Raw genomic sequence first — 23429 nt, forward strand, 5'->3', positions numbered from 1 at the left:
TGAAATGTAAATGATAAGATGGAGTGAGGGACAACAAGGTGTGCTGTGCCCATCGTGCTCATCAAGAAGTGCCACACCTAGGCGGCCACCTGTTTCGCCTACAGCACAAAATACCTCTGATTGGATGTGTAGGTGCTCAGGAATATAAACACAAAATAACAGTAGATGTTGCTGCTCCAGTATACTCGCAAAACTGTTACATGATTTTACACGTGCCCTCTATTAATCAGCATCAAAACATGGCCTTTGCAACAAGCACAGTATCTTCAGCGGAAGCTTTAGTGTCATATCTAGCATGCAGAAATGTAGAAAAGTAAACAAGGCACAGTGCAAAAATTTGTCTTGTGAATTCACACTGCGGGAATTGCACAGCATAATGATGTGGGAGCTAGCCCAATGCACACGCATTCAAAGAAAGATGATTTAACTGTTAAAAAATCTCAACTGATGGCCAGGTAGGCACAACAAACTTTTAACTCTGTAAGCTTCAGTGTGATGCTGGAAATTTTTTTTCATGTGGATACCAACTATATGTATATAGTAGAAGAATTTGCAATTTCTTAAGTTGAATGTTAAAATAGTACCATGTATACAAACAGCTAAAGATATTAAGAAAGAGTTTTGTCGATGCCCAGCCCGATACTGCGTGACTATACTGGCACGTACGCGTACTTGTTTATTCTTTTTTCTGGGGACCACATTTCACCTGCTATCAAGTGAAAGTTATTGCTCAGCACAAGGCGCAACTGCATGATAACTTATTTGAATGTTATTGTTGATTCTATCTGACATCTAGTATGTTCTCGCCCAACCTTGTGTAATCAAGATTGTATGCGCGACGCGAATATTGTTGTACTTTCTGGAAGGTATATATGCAGTACCAGCGATTACACTACAACCTTCAACGAGTCATGTGACGCGCTTGACCCGCAGATCATATTTCGCCGATCGCTGACTGTGTTCGCTGTATCGTTGTGCTTTGTGTGCCACTTACTAATTGTTTTTCTGGGCACAAGTTCAACCAATAGAGAGTGAACATATTGAAGTCACATTGACAGTGTCTTATTTTACGCCGTCATGACAATGTGACAATGCTTTAAAGTACTTATTGATTCCACAGCAAGAATTCCACAGACATTTGCTGTGGCATCAAGGAAGGAGATGCAGATGTGGTAGTGGCTCTGAATTGTTATATATTATGATATGATTACTATATTAATCATTAATAGACATGCATTGTTATACTGTGCGTTGGTACCATATAGTACCGATCGACACAGTGTGCATGCAACATCTTCTTGCTGCTTGTCCTGCCTGCATTTTAAAAGAAATAATTATATAAAAAGCTGGAAGGCGATTCAACCTCTCGTTGACGTGTAGATGAAACACAATGCCTTTTTTGATTTGGGATGGGAATAGGGTGCATGAACCATAGAGTTTATTCCGAGTGCCTCGATCAGCGACTAAGTGCTAGTTGCCATAAGGGAAGTAAAGAAGAACGCTCCCCTTACCAATCGTTAATGGTCGGTGCCACCAGTGGTGCGGTCGGTATATCGATACTGCCGGGAACACCGTGCACTCCTTAGATGATTGACCAATATATGTGATTGTGACACGCGTGGCGTGGCCGCAAATCTGGTTCATTTGCATGCGCCGCTTCAACTATAGTTCTCTGCATTTCCTTTAGTTTTTTTTTCTTTAAAGGTGAAAGCCTTATGCCTCATGGTGAGGTCTCTGTTTCAAGGCTGTTTCAAAACTGCATCGTCGACACAAAATGGTCCTCTTAGGATAAGAGGCGATAATGCGCACAAAAACCGTGATTAAGGGTGGGAGAATAATAAAGCAAGTGAACTGACTGAAGTGATAATGGGTATACAGAGAGGTGAATTAAGAGTGAATTAAAGGTGAATTAAAGGGGTTTAGTTAGGTGATAGGAGTCAAATGAAAGGTAATGATGAGATATAGTGAGCTAAGATAATGAAGAATAAATGAGAGTGAATGAAGGTGAACCAAGAGTGATGAAAACTGGAAATTTGGAGTAATAGAGCAAATCAAGTGTGATGGAAGTAAACCCAAGATGGGGGGGGGGATTGAGTGAATGAAGGTGAACCAAGCAATGATAGGGTGAATCAAGAGTGAATAAAGTGTGAATTAAGAGTCACTCAAGGGGTTATGGAGTGGGGGAGTGACTTGCAAAAAATATGTGAGATTTGAGGGTCCAATTGAGTGAGAGTGACTCAGCAAAAAAGTGCTGAGTCACGATTCGAGTTTGGTTAATCATAGAGGGGGGACTTGTAAGAAAACAGGATGACTTGCAAAAATGACTATAAATTGTGGTTTCAGAGTGATGATGACTCAGCAAAAAAAGTGGTCGTCTTATTATTGAGTTAGCAGCGCTCCGGCTTTTGCCTTCAAGTCGTCTTAGTTTTAGTATAAGGGACCCCAGTAAATTTTCCTTTCATTATTGGTTCAGATGGGGCACAACATCGACTAAATGAAACGTACTACACGTTTAAAAAAGCACACATGGGAAGAATCACCAGACATGTCTCATCAATAACATGTCTATAATTGAGCAACCATTTGGCGGCTGCATGTCCACTGTATTTGTTTGTTTGTAAAGTATATTGTTTCTCACTGGTTAACCAAGCTAGAGTGTGCTAGTAATCATAAAGCCTTTCGTCATCTTGCATTTCATGACTTTCTTGACTTGCTCATCAGGCTCTTTCTGCCGACAAGCAGCCTAATTCCATCCCCGGCAAAAATACTCTACAAAGTGAAATACTGTCTCTCCATTCGACCCGCCGTGGTTGCTCAGTGGCTGTGGTGTTGGGCTGCTGAGCACGAGGTCGCGGGATCGAATCCCGGCCACGGCAGCCGCATTTCGATGGGGGCGAAATGCGAAAACACCCGTGTACTTAGATTTAGGTGCACGTTAAAGAACCCCAGATGGCCAAAATTTCTGGAGTCCCCCACTACGGCGTGCCTCATAATCAGATCGTGGTTTCGGCACGTAAAAGCAAATAATTTAATTTTAACTGTCTCTCCATTCAAACTTCGTTTAACCAGGTTCAATGTCCTCAACATTAAGCGACAATCTGAAAATAAGGATTTTTCTTTAAGAGGAAGGAAGCTTTAGGCAATTGGGCCCAACTCCGATGCGTGCTGCCTATACAAATACATGTAAAATGCACAAACGCTTTTCTGAGATAACCACTGGGATGATTTTAATGAAATTTGTTGCACTTGAGAGAGAAAGTTAAATTCTAGTGACTGTTGTAAGTGGAATGTTAATTTAGGGCCCGAAATTTTTCAAAAGTAACTTTCAAAAATTGGTGGGTTTGAACAAAGATGGAAGCACGAGGTGTACAAATTTGTAGGTCTGCATTAAGAACAGATATGGCACTTCTGTAAACTGCATCCGTTAGAGCATCCAAAGTGGACAAATTTGATACATCAATTTACATCTTACGTGAATTAGTTACATTGTTTACAAGTGTTTTGCAAAAGTCCAACTAACATATTAGTGCTCTATTTGAGAGCCATGTATAATACATTAATTTTGTCCGCTTTAGATGCGCCAGCATATGCAATTTACAGAATTGTGATATCCTTTTTCATTGCTGAGTTACAGAGTTGTAAACTTGACAGTGTGGCTTTCTGAAAATTAGCCGATTTTCTACAATTTTTATAAAAAAACTTGACGGCCTAAATTAAGCATTCGCTACCAACAGTGACTATATTTTAAGTTCTTCTTTTAAATGCCACAAACCCCATCAAATTTGGAGCAGTGGTTGCCGAGAAAAACGATTTCTCCTAGCTTTCCCATGTATTCAGATAGGAGCCCCCGTGCTAAAGCTACCAATGCTCGTAAATCGGAGGGGCCAAAGAAACTGAAACAAAATATTGTTTGTGGTGAGTACTTTCTAAATATCATATGCTTTAAATTGTTATATATGAGAAACTAAACAGATATATGTTCGAACTTTGTTGAGTTTTGCAAAGTCCACATTCAAACTCTTCCAGATGGCGCCACAACGGCTCGCCAAACGCGCGCGGTGCGAATACGAAAGTTCGTCAACGGTGAGATACGAGCGCGGGAAACTGCTGCCTGTGGGCAAGCTGGTGCCGGCTTGACAGCTCAACGTTTTCCGTTTGTGCTTACGAGGCGGCGTTACTTGACAGAAGATAATAATACTTTGATGCTCTTCTCACGCCTACAAATGAGGGCGACGTGATAAACAGCACAGCACGCGAAAGGGTACGTGAACGCCAACGAACGGCGTGCCGCCAACAACTGCATGGGCTGTCACTTCAGTGTATTCTTCCCGCCTTTGGAAGAAGCATTTTGGTAAGCTTCTATTTTATTTCTTGTTTGCAAAGTTCATCGCAGGCAAACATTTTTTTTGCTTTATTTTTTAAAAGATCGCGTTCGAGTTCGCTATCGCGAGTGTCGCGCCGTGAGCAAGGGTATCTGCGATATCTAGAACGCATTACTGTGCTCAATGCGCATGCATGACGTACGACTTGATACTACTAATATGGAATAAGCAGAACTGTAACCTCTATATAGTACAAGAGGAAAAAGACGCGATGAGAATACGCCAGGTTAAAATAAATGAACAAGTCTCGTTTGTGCTCGTTCTTTCGTTTTCCAGCCAGGGCGTGCTCCATGCTCTATTTTTGGCGTGCAAATGTCCCGGTTTGATGAGATACAGCACGATGAACAGCGCCAACAACAGAGAAAGAACCCCCGGCCCTCCCCCCGGTTCTAGAGCACATGCCAAAGAACATATTTCTGGTGGAGGAAAAATTTTGACAACGCCACAGTAAGCTTCTTGAAATGGTTTGTCTTTTTTGAGCGTGTCGGTATAAGGCCTTTACCCTAGTTTTTGTTTTGAAATTTGACTATATTCTCTCGATGTGTAATGCATTTGTATCCAACCACCGTGGATAGAAAATGAGGCTTTCTACTTCAGATCGTATCAATTTTCTCATAAGTGGTAGCGATTACATGTAATTAGAAATGCATATTAAGGCTTGAAATGCTTGTATTCAACCTTCATATCTTAGAAACAAATTTATATCAGTGTACAACTTGCAAAGTGCACAGTGAGACTTTGTACAAAACTTTTTTTAAAAGAAACTGTAAAGGTATTTTCAATCTCCCTCTATGAACAGCATCATTGTGCATTGTGGAAACTGAACTTGTTTGCAGACACAAACTGACTGACTGACTGATTGAACAGATGTGCAGCCAATCTGAAAGAAACCTTAGCAGAACAAAAAATTGGGTGGGGGGTGATATACACTGAACGTGATTCTAGCACAATATATGTGACGAGACAAAGGTAACAGTCTGTGTGAGTGTGTTACCTTCGTCTTGTATCACGGCTATCGTGCTACACTACATCGTGTTCTACAATAAATCTGCTACAAGTGGAACAGCTAAACTTGTGCTTAATAGTGATGTTTTAAAGTAATTAACTGGCATCAGAGAAACTTCAACATGTTAATCCGTCGGCCAAAGTGCCTGCATTTTTTACATATTGATTAGAACTGATCATTTTATTTGTTGCAGGACTAAAGCTACCTTGATATGTACAAAACATGGGAGACTACGTGCAGGATTATGAATGGCTACCTGAACGCTGCTTGAAGCAGCGAGCTCTACAGCACCACTCATGCCCCTTTCCATGGGTTGGCAAGAGGAGCAGTGGCACACAACTCTACAGGCACTTGTGCTTTTTATCATCTTTGGAGGAGATGTATTGGTATGCTCTACATATATTTGACTGTGGGTTCCAGCTGGATTTGTGGCATTGTCATTTGATATGCAGGCTGAGCAGTTACCTCTTGAGTGCACATGTAGGTAAAAGATACAAAAAGGAAGATGATTCCTCGAACACCGATGGACCTGTCCTCTACTTATTCCTTTTCATTTTCTTGTTATACCTTATTTTTGCTGACCACATAAAGCCCGCAGGCAATGAAGCCAAGGAAAGCATAGATTAAATTAGCTGTGGTTGAAATTGAGATGTAGAAAATAATGAAAAAGGTAAATGAAAGTGGACGAAAAGATATCTTGTCGCTGGTGGGGTCTAAACCCACAACCTTCGTATTGTGCATTCGATACATAAGTGTGCTACAGCGACGGTTATCAATCCGTCACTAACTTGGGTATTCATGTGTACTAGATGTAGCCATGGGAGTGCTAGCCAGCGCCACTCGAAGCCATGGCGGGTGGATGTGGAACCCCCTTATTTGCCTTATGGTGCCACGTAACTCGTGGACTTTGGAGAGAAAGCACATGGCTAATAAATCTTCATATGCTGCCTCATGGCATCAAGGCTGCCAGATTTGAGACCCTCGCTATGAATTAACGAAAAGGAAAACAGAAGGGCTCGATTTTTTTAATCACTACCGTATAAAGCCAGCAGGCAATGAAGTTAAGGAAAGCATAGGGCTAATCAGCTGTGGTTTCAATTGGAATGTAGAGAATAATGAAGAAAAGGGGAAATGAAAGTGGACGAAAAGATAGTTTGTTGCCGGTAGGGGAGGGGGGGGGACCAAACCCACAATTGCACAAAGGAGGTTTTGCCAATGTATGATTTGTATGTTAGACAAACTTTTAACAAAAGGCAGCACAAAAAATAATCAGATGGCAGAGTACAAAGAACAAGCGCCAAGGGCACACTGTTTATTCACAGGCATGGGCCACTACATATGTAGAATGTACATGAAACGGAGTGCATACACGAGAACAAGGCTACCACTATGGTGCCTACACGTGGGCATCAAGCAAAATTTTCTGGGTGTTTTAAGGTTATAAGGATCGCTGGCACAGTCACTTCTACTTGATATTAAGAAAGCTTCTAAAATCAGTGTGCATTTGTGCTTCTACTTCTGCCAAGAACCTATATCTCATCAAGTCAGGGATGACAAGTGCATGTGTTACAATGCTCACCTACATTAGTCTTTTCCTTCCTTTTTATATTCTGCAAATGTTATCTTGCCCTGTCATTAGTGAAGCGTCCAGTTTGGCTTGTGTAGAGCTTACCACAAGTGGTTATTTGGTACACCATGCCAATGTCACAATTCATGAAGGGTGCTTCATGTCTTGTCACAAGTAGCTCTATTTTTACCCTTAAGTGGGGGAACAAAGTATAGGCAGCTTCTTTGGAACCATCAGCATAACTGGGACCCCATACTTGTTGGCAACCTTCTTCAGTGAGTGCGACACTCGGTGTGCATGAGGCAGTATCTCTGGCTGCTTCAAACTGCGCATTGTTGGCTTTTGCTGCTTTTAAGTCCCTAAGTTTTTGCAGCAGAAATTCTGAGATCGGGATGATCACAAAGTGATCATCCCGATCACTTTGTGCTTTTCGGCTTTCGAACGGGAACCTTGTTTACAATGTTTTCACTATGTCAGTGGGTGCCGCAAGCATAAAGGCTAGTCCTTTTCCTCGCCCATTAAAAACATAAACCCTTGTGACAGCCTTGTCAAATATCTGATGTAATGTCACAAAGCACAGGAGCCAGCTGCTATGAGCCTGCCAATCTGAACACAAAAGCTAGTGCGCATCATGTGATTACACATTTTTAGAGCCTACTCGAGGCACATCAAGGGAATAACAGGTTTAACAACATTAATATAGGTTGATTCGTACAGTAGCAAACCTTTCTTTGCTCTTGCTTGGTAACACCAGCAAACATGCTTCATGGTGAAGGTCAAATTATTATCTATGCAGCTTAATTATTGTCAGTGGGTTGATGAAGTTTAGAGTCTGACAAAGTCTTGTCTGGTCGGGAAGAGTCATGGCGAAAAACAAAAACTGACACCGACCAAGGTGAAGTTATTTAAAAGCTTGATTTTTCGGCTTTCGAACGGGAACCTTGTTTACAATGTTTTCACTATGTCAGTGGGTGCCGCAAGCATAAAGGCTAGTCCTTTTCCTCACCCATTAAAAACATAAAATGTAATCTACCATATTCTCATGCATCATATTAGTATTAGGTTGTAAATGAATTAGAACATTTATGCATCTAAGAACCTTGAGAACCACAGCCTTGTCAAATATCTGATGTAATGTCACAAAGCACAGGAGCTTCTCAATACCCCTGCTCCAAAAGCTTAAAGTACAAATGCAACGAAATTTAACTGCCAAATTTGTAATAAATAAGTAGTACTACTGAAGCAATCTTGGCAAAGGTGCGGGGCTGGTAACTGTCTCATTTTCTTTTTGGCAGCCTTTTAATAGTGCCTTAGCAGACGAAGCATGCACTTGGTGGTTAGTGGCTGTGACGCGAGTTTACGTCGCCTCTGGGATTTTTATCACACCGCAGGCAGCTGCAGGTGGTCCCTTATCTCATACGCCATGCCAAGGAGTCCTGCAATCCGAGTCATGCATCACTGCCGGTGACTGGTAATGGTGACATTTTTTTCATATTCAGTATCAAGAATGCTTACTTTTCCTAGCCTTTTGTCACTCATCCCCTCGTTTTTCAAATGTTAAAATGTTGCACGTAGGCTGTTCTGTATTCACACTACTCGAATATTTTTTTTCCACAGCCCCAAATTTTATTTTAGTTGGACTTTATAAGCACTTCAAAGCAGCAAAAGCCAACAGTGCACAGTTTAAAGCAGCTGGAGGTGCTGCTTCATGTGTACCAATTGTCACACTCACTGCAGAAGGTTGCTGACAAGTATGGGATCCCAGTTGTGCTGTTTGACGTTGTGCTGCTAAGCCCGAGGGCACGGGATGTAAACCTGGCTGTGGTAGCCGCATTTCAATGTGGGTGAAATGCAAAAACACCCATGTACCAATTAAGGAACCCCAGGTGGCAACATTAATTTGGAGTCCCTCGTACTGCATGCCTCATAATCATATCGTGGTTTTGGCACGTAAAACCCCAGAACTTAGTTTAATTTAACAGTTGGTGCCCTTCGGTTTTCCAATTTTCTCATTTTCTTGCTTACAAAAGCTCTGTTCTCGCTACAAATGACGAAATTCGTGATTACAGGAAGCCGAACTTTCAATCTAGCTTACCTCAATATTTTTCTTTAGCGTACCTTTAACATGCATTTATAGCATTGAACCTGAATTATTTTGCATTTATCCATGTTGGACTTGTGCTCAACAGCTGGATGGCATAGATGCAGAGCTACTACTGTGGGCTTCAAGTTGCAAGCTTGTCTTTTCGTTTAGAAGTAAGATCACCTGAACCTGGTTCTCTATTATCAGGTAGACTACTAAGGAAGGCAGACATTACTTGCGTGATAGATCTCAGTGATCAGTTAAATTTGTGTTCAGTTTTTGGCCCCCAAAAAGTGAACAGAATTGTATATTGTAGTTGCAGGGCTTGAAGCTAGTAAGTCAAATGCACTTAACCCTTTCCCGCAGGTATGTCACAGCTTGTCACTCGCCACTTCTCCAAGTGCATTTCGCTAACTGCTAAATTTCAAAAGCCAACAAGGCTTGTGTGCTTAAAACGTTTCTCAGGTGATCGAAAGATAACCACTTGAAAGGAAATCAAGGCATGGTGCGACGATTGCGCCGTGGCACTGTGCAGTGTTTCTTGCTTAGAAGTCTTTGCAACCATTGAAGCCAAGTTACACGGGCATTCATCAAAGTGATAGTATTGCTGTTGTAGAGCAAAGAACACATCTTTTCAGCTAACCTTACAATTTCGGAGCTGCGCAGCAATGTCTTTATTAGCACTGCGATTAAGCAAACTATCAGTTTATTTTTCTTGTAATATTTTTTTCAAACCTTCTTCCAAAATGAATATTTTAAGCAGCATATTTTATGCTCTTTATTTTGGTTTATGTTTCTTCGAATGACTAAAACATTTGGTATATACTTGGGTCCTTTTTCCAGAGTGTGTTTGGTATTACAAGGGTAAACAGATAGCGAGCCAAGCTGGTGTTGAAATGATCATCATCAGCCTATATTTATGTCCACTGCCGGACGAAGGCCTCTCCCTGTGATCTCCAATTACCCTTGTCTGCGCTAGCTGATTCCAACTTGCGCTTGCAAATTTCCTAACTTCATCACCCCACCTAGTTTTCTGCCGTCCTCGACTGCGCTTCAATTCTCTTGGTATCCATTCTGTAACTCTAATGGTCCACCGGTTATCCATCCTACGCATTACATGGCTGGCCCAGCTCCATTTTTTCCTCTTAATGTCAACTAGAATATCGGCTATCCCCATTTGCTCTCTGATCCACACCGCTCTCTTCCTGTCTCTTAACGTTAGGCCTAACATTTTTCGTTCCATCGCTCTTTGTGCGGTCCTTAACTTGTTCTCGAGCTTCTTTGTTAACCTCCAAGTTTCTGCCACATATTTTATCACCGGTAGAATGCAATGATTGTACACTTTTTGTTTCAACGACAGTGGTAAGCTCCCAATCAGGATTTGGTAATGTCTGCTGTATGCACTCCAACCCAATTTTATTCTGTAAATTTCTTTCTTATGATCAGGGCCCCCTGTGAGTAACTAGCCTAGATAAACATACTCCTTTACAGACTCTAAACATGCATTAGCATTCCTGGTCGTTTTCAACTAGTGCTTTCCAGAAATGCATGAGAAAGGCTCTTGAAACATTTTTAACTGAAACAGTAAAGTAAATTGTGGCATATTTTGGGGACAGATATCTTGACAGCATAGTAGGAAGAAAAACGGAATGCTGACCAAAATGGTGTTTAAAAATTCTTAAACGTTTCGGCTTCCACGCGGAAGCCTTGTTCACTGAGCTGAGAGGCAAAGAACCTTCAACTTAAATCCCGTCCATAATCGCTTCAGGCATCTTGCCTATCTTGGCAGGAGATTGCTGTCGTTTCGATTAAGTGTGTGTGCTGTGGTTCGGATAGTCAGAGATTCCAGATACTGTCGCTTCGTCCAGCTTTCTTGGGCGATGACTGAAGCTTGGCTCCAGTTGAAATCGTGTTGCTTGGTTTCTGCATGTTCAGCGAGTGCACTGGAAGGGACTTTTTTGCTTTTTCACATCGCTCATGTGCTCCTTCAGGCACCGCTCAAAATTGCTACTTTCACCAACGTAGACATAATTGCAGTCCACTCACGGTATCTTATTTACAACGCCAGGGAACTTTCTTTTCTTAGTTGGTCCTTGACGTTGACATGTCGTGACGTAACTTGCGGCGGGGAACATGGGCAGCTGGCACGTTATATTTACGCAGGACATGTGCCAAAGCTTTGCTGATGCTGGGAACATATAGAATGGCGGTGTGACATTGGCCGGGGGCATCATGCGATTCCGTAGGACGCGACGCTCTTTTTTCTGAAAAAGCGATAAAATGTTTCGGGTAGCTGCACGCACCGAGCTCGCGTCGAATGCAGGTCAAATCGGAGCCCGAGTGTTCTGGCTTACTACAAATTCTTTAGGCTCTTTGTATTAACGATAATGCTGTGGACCACTTGTGGCACACAGTGTTTACAGAAGTGAAATGAAGATACCGCCCTGTGTGCGTGTCCTTCCTATGAACTTCCTGGGAGATAACCACTATCTATTCCGTTCTACCAATATGTCTAGAAAAGGTAGCCGGCCAGAGTCCTCCTCTTCACAGTGAAATTTATGGCACCCTCAGTGCTATTTAGGCGATCCGTGAAGGCAGCCAGGGTTTCTTTTTTAGGATGCAAAAGCAATCGTCAATGTAGCAGAAGAAAACTTTCATGGAGGATGAAAAGAAGCCAAGGCCCGACTTTCCACGGAAACCATAGCAAAATTTGCAGTGGTTACAGAAATTGATGTGCCCATAAGGGTTCCGTGCACTTACTTTTAAGTGACACTGCAGAAATTGAAGTATTTTTCAAGCAAAATTCGAGTAATCATGCGAGACCCTGTACTTCAGTTGCCATACGTTCACATAGCTTCGCATCAGCCAGAAGGGCAGCTTTGCATGCGTCCACCGCAAGGGCCGCAGAAACATAAGTGAAAAGGGAAACCACGTCAAAAGACACCATGACTTCATTATCATTCACTGTGAGGGGGTGTACCTTGTCAATAAAGTCTTGCGAGTTGCGAATAAACGTGGGGCCACTCCCAACAAGTTGAGCACACACATGGTAAAGGTAACTGGACAGTTTGCAGAGAGGGGAACGTGTGAAATCCACAATGGGCAGCATCAGAGTACCTGACTTGTGGATTTTCAGGAGAAAACATAGTGCCGGAGCTGATCCGTTGTGGCAAAGCAGCAAATAATAAATGTGTTCTTGCAGCATGTCGGCTAGAAGCTTTTCCAAATACAGTTCCACCTTAAGTGTGGGGTCATGATTGAGGACGGTGTAGGTGCTTTTATCTTGAACAAGGTCCAACATTTTACTGATGTAGTCATTGGTGTTTATAATAACAGTGGCACTACCCTTGTCGGCTGGCAATATCACTATGTTGCTATTCCTGTGGAGACTTAATGGCGTTTCGCTGCTCAGGCAACAAGGCGGAAGGTGGCTTACGCGGTAGTTTGGTGAGAACGCTAATCACACGAGTACAGGCATCTTCACGCTCGGAGTGATCGACGAGACCAATGGCATGCTCCACGGCACAAACAACTTTTATTTTTGGGTCAGGTGCAGAACTCGTGTTGAAGTTCAGTCCAAGTTCAAGAACACTTAGCGCCAGCTGGCTAGGTGCGTATGAAGACAAGTTGCACACTGCTGATTTGACCCGATTCGACATGGTGCTCCTGTGGCATGGCATGAGACGTACCAGTTTGTTTCGGTGTGTAGTTTCAAAGCGGCAGGACTGAAGATGAGCCTTGAAGTTGGCGTGTAGCTGGATGCTGGCGAAAACACCAGGGCACTGGTGCTCAAGGAGACGGCGAGCAAAGGACAAATGATTCTAGAAGTCTCTGATGGTTGCTTTGCAGTCCGAGATCCTTACTTGAAGTAATAAGCGCTCAGCTTTCGAGACAACTTTGTGTCTGAAAGCCGTGTCGACGGGTCTGAGCACGTGTCGTGACTTTGGGATCAGGCCTTGGGTTTTGCATGTTAGATTGAAGTTCAGGTGAGCCTTGAACTTAGTGTGCAAAACCCAAGGCCTGATCCCAAAGTCACTACGCCTGCTCAGACCCGTTGACACAGCTTTCGGACACAAAGTTGTCTCGAAAGCTGCGCACTTATTACTTCAAGTAAGGATCTTGGACTGCAAAGCAACCATCAGAGACTTCCAGAATCATCTGTTCTTTGCTCGCCGTCGCCTTGAGCACCAGTTCCCTGATGTATTCACCAGCATTCAGCTACATGCCAACTTCAAGGCTCATCTTCAGTCCTGTCACTGTGAAACGACGTACCGAAACAAACTGGCACGTCTCATGCCGCGCCACAGGAGCACCATGTCGAATCGGGTCAAGTCAGCGGTGTGTGACTTGTTTCACACGCACCTAGCCAGCTCGAGCTAGGCGGTCTCGAACTTGGACTGAACTTCAACACGAGTTCTGCACCTGACCCAAAAATAAATGTTATTTGTGCCGTGGAGCATGCCATTGGCCTCGTCGATCACTCCGAGCGCCTACACCATCCTCAATCATGAGCCCACACTTAAGGTGGAACGGTATTTGGAAAAGCTTCTAGCCGACATGCCGTAAGAACACAAGTCATTTATTATTCGCTGCTTTGCCACAACGGCTCAGCTCCGGCACTATGTTTTCTTCCAAAAATCCACAAGTCAGGTACTCCGATGCTGCCCATTGTGGATTTCATGCGTTCCCCCCTCTGCAAACTGTTCGGTTACCTTCACCGTGCATGTGCTCCACTTGTTGTGAGTGGCCCCACATTTATTCGGAACTCACAGGACTTCAGTGACAAGGTACGGGACACCTCACGGTGGATGATGATGAAGTCATGGTGTCTTTTGATGTGGTTTCCCTCAAAGTTCACTGGAAGAACCCGCACACAGGGCGGTATCTTCATTTCACTTCTGTAAACCCTGTGTGCCAGAAGTGGTCCGTGGCATTCTCATTAATACAAAGAGCCCAAAGGATTTGTTGTAAGCCGGAAGACTAGGACTCCGATTTGACCTGCATTCGACGCGAGCTCGGCGTGTGCAGCTACACGAAAATTTTTATTGCTTCCTCAGATAAAGAACCTCGCATCCTACGGAACCACGTGATGCCCCCGTGCAGCGTCGCACCGCCATTCATATGTTCTTAGCATCAGCGAAGCTTTGGCACGTGTCCTGTGTAAATATAGTGTGCAAGTCGCCCATGTTCCCAGCGGCAAGTTACGTCACGAGCTTGTCAACGTCAAGGACAAACTAAGAAAAGAAATGTTCCCTGGCGTTGTATATAAGAGCACCGAGTGCAAATATGTCTGCATTGGTGAAAGTGGCAGTTTCGAGCGGCGCCTGAAGGAGCACATGAGCGATGTAAAAATGAAAAAAGTCACTTCCATTGCACTCGCTGAACACGGAGAAACCAAGCAACACGATTTCAACTGGGGCCAAGCTTCAGTCATTGCCCAAGAAAAGAACCGGGTGAAGCGACAGTGACTGGAATCTCTGACCATCCAAACCACAGCACGCACGCCTAATTCGAAACGATGGCAATCTCCCGCCAACATATGCAAGATGCCTGAAGCGATTATTGATGCAGATTTAAGCGGAAGGCTTTTTGCTTCTCAGCTTGGTGAACAAGGCTTTCGTGTGGAAGCTGAAACGTTAAGAATTTTTAGACAAGAACATTTTGGTCGGCGTTCTGTTTTTTTCCTCCTATTATGCAGTTACTTCCCAACCAGAGGGGATTTCGTCGAACTCTTGATTGCAGATATCTTGACACTTGAGCTAATTTTAAATTCTGCTTAGCCGATGTGTTTGACTTCACTTCTGCCCAGCTGCAATTCCACAATTGCAACAAATGCCCTAATGTAAATAATTAGAATGTTATTGTTTGGAAGTTTGGGAAATATATTTGAAACAGTGAATTTGTCATATTTGACAAGCAATGTCATCTTCCAGTAACCCACCTGAACAAGTAGAATTGCCCTATATGCCACAAACATATAAGGTGCAACAAACTTTTATGTTCATGTTACAGCTCAAGTTGCATTACCGGCATTGTTTGTGTTTATAAAATTACAATGGATAACATATAGCACGGCTTCTGCTTAAGCTTCTTGGTCAGACACACTGGTAGACATATAATGGCACGAAGGAATCAGCACAAAGAAACACATCGACAGCACTGGCATTAAGTACCAACTGATTTTATTCGTGAAGGCAGGCGAGCATTTAAAACCCCAATCGCTCTTTTTGTGCCAGTAACGAGTCTCACTTGTCCAGGGAATTTTCGCCTACTGAGTGCCATGGACAAGTGGCAATGTTTTCATCATTTTGTTGTGAAGACTGTGTTAATAAGAGGCACCAATTTTGCAGTAAACAGATGTTTTGAGGTCACAGTGGGAGGAAACGAAGCAGAAGTCTGGCTTGTTTAAAAGTAGCAGTGCAAAGTGAGGTGGCTGCAGTGACAAAGGTCGCCTGTTCAATGCCGGAATTCATGTTTTTGGATCTGAAGTAAAGAATTGGAGCTGGAAAGCTCTAATGTGTCATGGTTGGAGCATCAACATTGTACTAACAATTGCAAAGAAAATTTGAGCCCCTGGCGACCTGTTTAAAAAAAAGCTTTTTTGCTTACACCTTTGCGATTGTCTTTCCATGCAGCGCTAGCAATAACACATTTCATGGGGGATAACAAAAGCATGGTTGACTTCTGTTCCAAAAAAACATGTCATTTCTTTTTAGAGCACTTACCTGCGATTTATCACTCAAATTGTGACAGGTGCATATTTTGTATCCTTACTGTTCTGAGCTCAATTTTATTTTCAGAAAACCACAGAAATTTCCCAAATTTTTTAAGAGTGATTCATTGTGAAGAGCTTTCATTACTGCAATATCAGCTGTTCATTTATTATTTTGTGCTGTCCTTTACTAGCTATCAACAATTTTTTCATGTTTTTAAATTGCGAATAGGCAAGAACACCAAAACAGTTTATATTGGTATTAAATGTAACAATATGGAGCATGATATTGCTATGGACCAGTAGTTACGATAACAAAGAGGCCAGTGGTGTGAAGACGACAACGATTGGAGGCTAGCACAGGCTGTTGCCTTTTGGTCAAGTGCAGATTATTCACGTGTAAATATACTTGAATGTATCTTGTCGTCTGTGTCTTCCCACATAACATATTAAGTCGAGATGGACATTCCTTGTCTTTGTCACGGAAGCTCTGCAGTGGTTGGTACGTTGAGCCTTCCATCATGGCTCCCTGAGACGACAGCTCGACTCAACTGGTTCTGACACCAGCTGCCACTTCGATGACCTGCATCGCACTCCACTCCCCGTGACTCTGGCATATTCTCGGGAACAGATGGGAAAGACGCGGAGGACTGGATCAGACTGCACGAACGAGGCACCAATAATCGGTGGGACCCTACTGTCATGCTTGCCAACGTAGTATTTTACCTTGTTGGCACACCTAGAGTATGGTTACGGACACACGAAGATGAGCTCACCAGTTGAGATATGCTTAAACAAAAATTTTGAGACTTGTTCGGCAACCCTCACAGTCACCAACTTGCCACGAAGAAGGCGTTATCCAGCCGTGTGCTGACGTCAAGAAAGCCGTATGTCACATGGATTCAACAAGTCCTGGCTCTGTGCCGCAAAGTTGACGCACGCGACTGAACCAGACATGGTTTCACACATTCTCAAAGTTAGCGTCGATGACACCTTCAACTTTTTCGTCTTCAACAACGAGGCGACGGTGGATGCAGCCATCAAAGAGTGCTGCTGGCTGAAACCCGCAAAAAGCCGCCATGTCAACCAACAGTTTGCCCGTCTATCAAGCACCTCGGCAACATCTTCCTGTGCCGACGCTCCCCGTCCCAACAACACTAGCGATGTTTCCCGGAACCTCCGGCGAGAAATTGAAGCTGCCTATCCAGCTGCCTTCGAATCCAGCTCCGCCAACAAACCTGCAGTCACGGTTTCCCTGATTCAGGCAGTTGTATGCCAAGAGGATAACTTGAGTTTGGCCTAATTTGTGTTTACTGCATGTTACCACCAGTGTCATCGTTTCGTGCTTCTCTTTCTCTGTCTTTGTCCTTGATTAGCGGTCAACATGTCATGCTTTATGCCACGAGTTCGCCAACATGGGTCTTCACTCTGCCTGCTCGGCCCATCGCCCTGATGCCTGCTCGAATTCTTCGATCCCGCCCTGTTCCACATCTTATTACCCAGCACCTACACCAAACATGTTATGTGGGAAGACGCAGATGAGAAGCTATATACAAGTATATTTACAAATGAATATGCCGCACTTGACCAAAAGGGAACAGCCCACGCTAGCCTCCAATCGTCATCTTCACATCACTGGCTTCTTCATCATCATAAATACTGCTCCGTAGGAATACCGTGCTTCATGTAAACTTTCTGTGCCCTTGCCTATTTGCAACTTAAAAACATGAAAGTATAGTTGACAGCTAGTAAAAGAATACAGAAAATAATAAATGAACAGCAGATATTGCAGTAATAAAACCTTCACAATGAATCACTCATAAAAATTTGGGAAACTTCAGTGGTTTTCTGAAAATAAAATTGAGGACGGAAAGGGTTAATATTATATGGGGCACAAAAATCAGTAGCGAAACAAAATATGCACCTGTCAGAATGTGAGTGATGAATTGCGGGTAAACGTTATAAAAAAATTGACCTGATTTTATCACAGAGACAGTGATTGTTTGCGGACACATGTCAATCCCTGTTTGCTAGTGTAAAAAAACCTCAATCATTTCCCTCTCAGCTTTATTATGGCTTTTTGCAACTAACCTTGTGTGCAGGAACATAGGGATGCACCATCAGCTCTTGACATGTGCAGCCATGCGGCTACCGTAGTCATTCTTCATGCAAGTTCTGAGTTCAAATACTTCCTCATTGAAGCATTGATAGTGATTATGATTATACATACTTGTTTCCATCCAGGAGCAAAATCAGTTGGTACCATATTTACACGATTGTAAGGTGACCTATTTCTTTAAATTTGAAAATCTGAAGTGGGGGATCGAAACGAAAGCATGGCACTATCACGGGCGCTACAATATAAATACAATTTTATGTTTTGTCTACAGGTCTACCTGTACCATTTGGCTATTCTGCGCGTTTGTTCGGAAGGGTTTTTTTCAACATTTTAAGCAGGTTTACAACGCACACAGCACTAATGGTTTTGCTGATAGTTGATGGAAGGGCCGCTGTTCCAATTGCGGCGGCACCGACTCTCGGAATGCCGGTGCTTCCGGGGGAGTATCGATAGTTAATGGAAAAGCAGATGCCGCTCACGTGTTTCTCTTTATAGCTCTACGTTTTACTTGACTGCCGGCCATGTGTTACTTATAAATTTTTGTTATGGAATGTACCCATGGGTATGCCTTTTTTTCCTAACACATGTGATTTGGGGGGTTGACTTACTTACAATCATGTAAATACGGTAGTTGGGGCCTGCCCTGTTGATATGTGTTTCAATGTCCTTGTTTTTCATGCCATCATACCCTGCATACAATTTCTGAAAGCTGGGAGAGTTGGTTACCTGCATTAGGAAACATGGTTACTACACTATCAGATGAAATACATATGAAATGCACAGAACGGGCCCTGCACTTCAACTGGTTTTACAACACAAGTGATTACATAAATGCATGAAAGGCTCACATTTGCGGCAATATTTGACTATACATGACATATCAGATATATCACTCATTTTGCCTATGATGCATGCATTACACATATTGTTCAAGTAATCAATATTTCTAGTCAAGGTACCAATATGTTTGCTATTGCATTTATTGGCTTCTTGTTTGGAAAAGGACATATATCAGTGTGCACTTTCAGCTTCAGATTTTTCCGAGTATTTGTGCTGCCACATTTTGTAAGTTGTCCCGACCTTACTAACGCCCTAACCTACACCAAAGGCTCCCTCAGCCTGTCATTGAGGCACCTTTGAGTGCCTTTAATGCCTTCTTCTGCAGCAAGTGTTACATTGCGCTGACCAGGAGTTGCGTTAATGACAGGCTGCAGGAGCATCGAGCAAGATTTAGGCGTTAACAGCATGTGGATTTCACAAAACATTGTAAAAGATGCCAAAGCATGCCAAAATATGACTGTACACATGTACTTCGAAAATGCAAGGCAGAAAAGTGCAAATTGATGTACTAGACCGTACAAGAAAGCAATAACTGCATTAACACACCTTCCACAAGGGCCTGGAATAGAGAAATTACTTGTTGATGTATGATATGCGTGCATCATGGATGACATGGTTTGTATGTCATGCATTGTGAGGTTTTATTGTGAATGTGAGGTTTTAATGTGCGTAATCACTGTAGTGAGGTCAGTTGATTTCTAGCAACCATTCTGTGCATTTGGTGTTTTGTCATTCTTAGTACTGTAATCATGTTTCATAAGATTTTACACACATTGCTAAAATAAGGCTTCGGGGCAGTTTGGTCTTCTTTTCATCCGCATTTTTGTTTTTGTAATTTCCCTTACCACATTAGCATTTTTCTGGAGCACTGGTGGCATTTCACTGTGCTCTTGCATTTACTTGCCAGATGTCTGTCTTTGAAGAGCCCAAACCACTTATAGCATACGAATTTGTTACAAGCTGAAGGCTATGGGTGACTTGGTAAACATACTGCTAAATATTTTTTTTCAGTTGAAGCACTTCTGTAACTGTTAGGTTTTGCAGCTATAAAGTGAAGCAGAATTCTTGCATCCGTGTAATCGACATGCCACTTTTTCATTGTCCCTTCTTTTATCTAACTGCCTGCTATGTCAGCATGGCAATGCACATAGCGACATCTTTCACGGGTCTCTGAACCTTCTTAAGCAAATCGTAATATTGCATATTATCTTCTTTCCTAACATTATTAGGTTCCAAATAGCTCCTACAATGCTTTTGTCTTCACATTTTCAGCAGCTATAGCTGAAATTTTCAGTGGGAGGACAGAACTAGCAGTTCACCTGATTTACCACTTTTACAGGCAACAAGTTAACCATAATATAAGTGCCATGCCGATTGCTTAAAAGCTCTTAAGCAATTCTGCACATCTGAGAGTTTATTGGATTGAAGCAAGCTATGAGTGCTGTGTTAATGAGATGGTCGAATGCTCGTGGTGGTTTTTTAGGCCAAAGTTAAGAAAGCCCCAGTACCCATATGTTGCTTTACGATGTTGATCTGTATTGATTATTGTTAGTTGGTGAACTGTATGTGCACTGCGAAGATATGCACATTCTGGTGCCCTTGCATAATCCGGTCAGATATAAAACATATTACATTTATTATAAAGAGCGTATACATTTTATTAGTTTTTGAATGTGTTGTCTTGATTACGTTCATTTTCAGCGTTGCTAGGCATCCTATTACATAATTAAAGAGCTTCCGCTGATGTAAACAGGTAATTAGAAAATTAAGAACCTTTTAGTCACTGCAGCTATAGATTCCTTTAGTCATAAGCTCTTTTCCTCGCTACAAAATAGGGGTTCCTAAACCTGATTATTGGTTCCTATAAGCCACTCTAGCTGGATGAAAACACTTCAGAAATTGTTCCAAGGTCCATAATTTATTTTTCAGTCAAATCAGAATCGAAGAAACACCCTTTGCAGATGACAAATATTACGGTCCATATCAGTTAATAAAATGTTCTGCAAATTTTCGTGGTTATTAAAAAACTTGTTTGTAGCTTTTAGTGTGCCAGGTGTCTTTAGGGGTTTGCGAATATCTGAAACTTTCGGAATAACAAATCGAATAGTGTCCTATTCGCTTCGGTTGTCGAATCAAATAGTCACTATTCATAAATTCGAATATTTTATTACTTTTCGAATATTTCAAAATGTGAACTGCGGCCAATTGAACATAACATTGGAGTAAATGTACGTTAAATTTTCATGCCCATGGGCATAGTATAGACAAAACCTGAGAATACGCACAAACCAGGTTACGTCACTTAGGTAGCCATACCTTACAGGCTATACAACGATCATTCGCACTCTGAAGAGTCATGTGCATGTGAAGAAACTACTTGTTTGCTTCCACTGCTGTTTTATGCTTTTAAGAAGCAACACTTCATTATTTACTATACTGATGACAGAAACTTAATAACTTTAATATTAGGATGCGAACATCGTTTTATATTAATTGTGATAATGGCTGTTCATTATTCGAAAAGTATTCAACTTGGTCTCAAAAATCGCTATTCGCACACCCCTAATGTTTTACCTTAGACCATAAGATAATAATGATGCTCATATGATGTGAAATTTTCACAATATTCTGTGTGCAGTCTGCAACTGTAGTGATTGCCTGTCGTTTTTCTTAACTTGAGATAGCCAAAGTACACTTGGTGTTGTGGCATTGGTTAGCCAAGCACTGTCAAATCATTTGTGAGGCATACTTATCAGTCAGCGTGAGAACAACTTGGGACACAGGACGAGTGCTGACAGTTTTTTGTTAGCGCTCATCCTGTGTCACTCTACCTCTGTGTTCTCAGTTGTTCTCGGGCTGACCAATAAGTGCACCCTTTCCAACTCGCCCATCTTTCTACTTTATTGCAATTTGTGGTGCTATGTTTAAATATTCATATGGTATCAGTTTGCAAGTACAGTAGTACATAATCCATTTTTTGTTTTTCAGGGTGCTCCATACCATGCACTGCCATTTCAATACACCAAGGCTTTTCGTGTGGATTGCTTCCCTTTTCAAGGCCACCACTGCTTGCACAGCATCATCAGCCTACCTTCCTTGATCTTCATGTTCCATTGGCAGAAGAAAATACAAAATGCCTACTCTGAAATACATGCTTGGCTCCATGCAGCACTCCCTGCCGTCAGGGTGCTAGAACTTTGTGCAGAGAAAATGTTCGTAATGATGCTATATGTGTACAGCCTTAGTGGTAAAGTGTTGCCCGCTTCGCCTATGAGAGAATTTCACACTTATGGGGACTGTTAAAGGTTCATGTGTTAAATGTTTGACATCCTATAGAAATTTTCATGTTTCAGTATAAAAGCAAAATTATAGTTGAATTGCTGCTTTTTGTGATATGCAATATACAGCTGAAGGTGATTAGCAGTGGTGAAACAGGTGTTGTATGAGGTGGTAAATTGTTTTCAACAGGGGGAGTTGTCTTTGCTAGGGCAACAACTTTTTTCCTTGGCAGCATTTATATAGTTCACTTTTCCCCACTCCATAGACATCTAGGAGAATAAGCAGGGTTGCATAGAGTAGGGTGAGGTAAGTTGAAATGCTCAACATGATGGTTTAGTTGGGAAGGTAAGGTGTGTGGAAGAAATAGGGGGGTTTCCTCAGACAACTCAGATTGCTGACATTGGTGTTGGTCTTTGTGCCGGTGTTGGTTATATAACGCAAGGCATATTTTGAGGCAAGAAATTTTGAAAAAACTCCTTATATTTGTGCAAATTCGGTATGTGCCCCTGGGGCTGCAATAGGTTCGCACCACTGAGGCCACTGGTTAAGTGCCCCTGGGGCCACTGCATAGGCATATGCAGGTCTTCAATGAACCTCTTTGACACCAACTTGTGTATGCGCCAATCTTTAATGAACCTCTTTGATGCCAACTAGGGTCAGGTGGCATCGCAACAAGCACCTATGTAGTGACATCTACATATGCATCGTTGTCAGCTGGAGCTGTCTACTAATCCCCTTGTTGGATCGTTAATCTCAGCCTGAGACATCACCTGCTTGACTACTGTTACATTGTGACCATCTTGCTGTGAATTTTTGTCATGTTTACTAGTTGGGTAGGTTGTATTTCAGGTATTGCACATTGCTAAGGAAATTGATTCAGAGTGGGGTGTGCGCCCTTGCCTTCCTTTTTCTTTGCAGCTGCATGTTACACGCGAGCATAGTATGTGGGAGTAAGTTGTATGTAGATATCAATTCGAAATAGCATAGGTATTCAAAAGTACTTTGTTTATTTTCCTTCGGGTCATTGCTGCTGTCAGGCCTACTTTGCACCATTCATTGTAGCATGCTCTTTTACTTGCTAAAAGAAGTGTGACCAGTTAAAACAGATACAAGGATTGCCGAATAGCTCATGGTGTTGTCTTGAGCTACTCACTTTTGGTCTTGGCTGCAATTGTGGATTTATAAGTGTACTGAAGCTTGTCAAATGCTTGTATTCTCTGTCATACTTGCTTGCTTGTTTATATCCAATTTATTGAATCAATTCACTTTCACTATGCCAACAACTGCTGATTGTAATATCATGCTGGCACATTTGGTTGTGGAATTACAATAAATTTCCAGACACTTTATTGCTTTGTCATACATCTCGGAGCTCCTCAAAGGGCCCATTCTACTAAACACACAAACAAAAAAACTCCCTTCAGCCTCAAAAAATTCCCAA

The 23429-nt window shown here is 42.3% G+C and overlaps 1 long non-coding RNA gene across 1 annotated transcript; it reads left to right on the forward strand.

Moving 5' to 3' along the window:
- Positions 1 to 3111: 3111 nt before the first annotated feature.
- On the forward strand, positions 3112 to 22352 carry LOC125942319 (uncharacterized). The gene is made up of 3 exons (XR_007464998.1): positions 3112 to 4351; positions 5582 to 5774; positions 21698 to 22352. It is a non-coding gene; the product is annotated as an uncharacterized LOC125942319 (long non-coding RNA).
- Positions 22353 to 23429: the final 1077 nt, after the last annotated feature.

This window comes from Dermacentor silvarum, chromosome 1, assembly GCF_013339745.2.
Source record: "Dermacentor silvarum isolate Dsil-2018 chromosome 1, BIME_Dsil_1.4, whole genome shotgun sequence".
NCBI classification, from domain to species: domain Eukaryota; kingdom Metazoa; phylum Arthropoda; class Arachnida; order Ixodida; family Ixodidae; genus Dermacentor; species Dermacentor silvarum.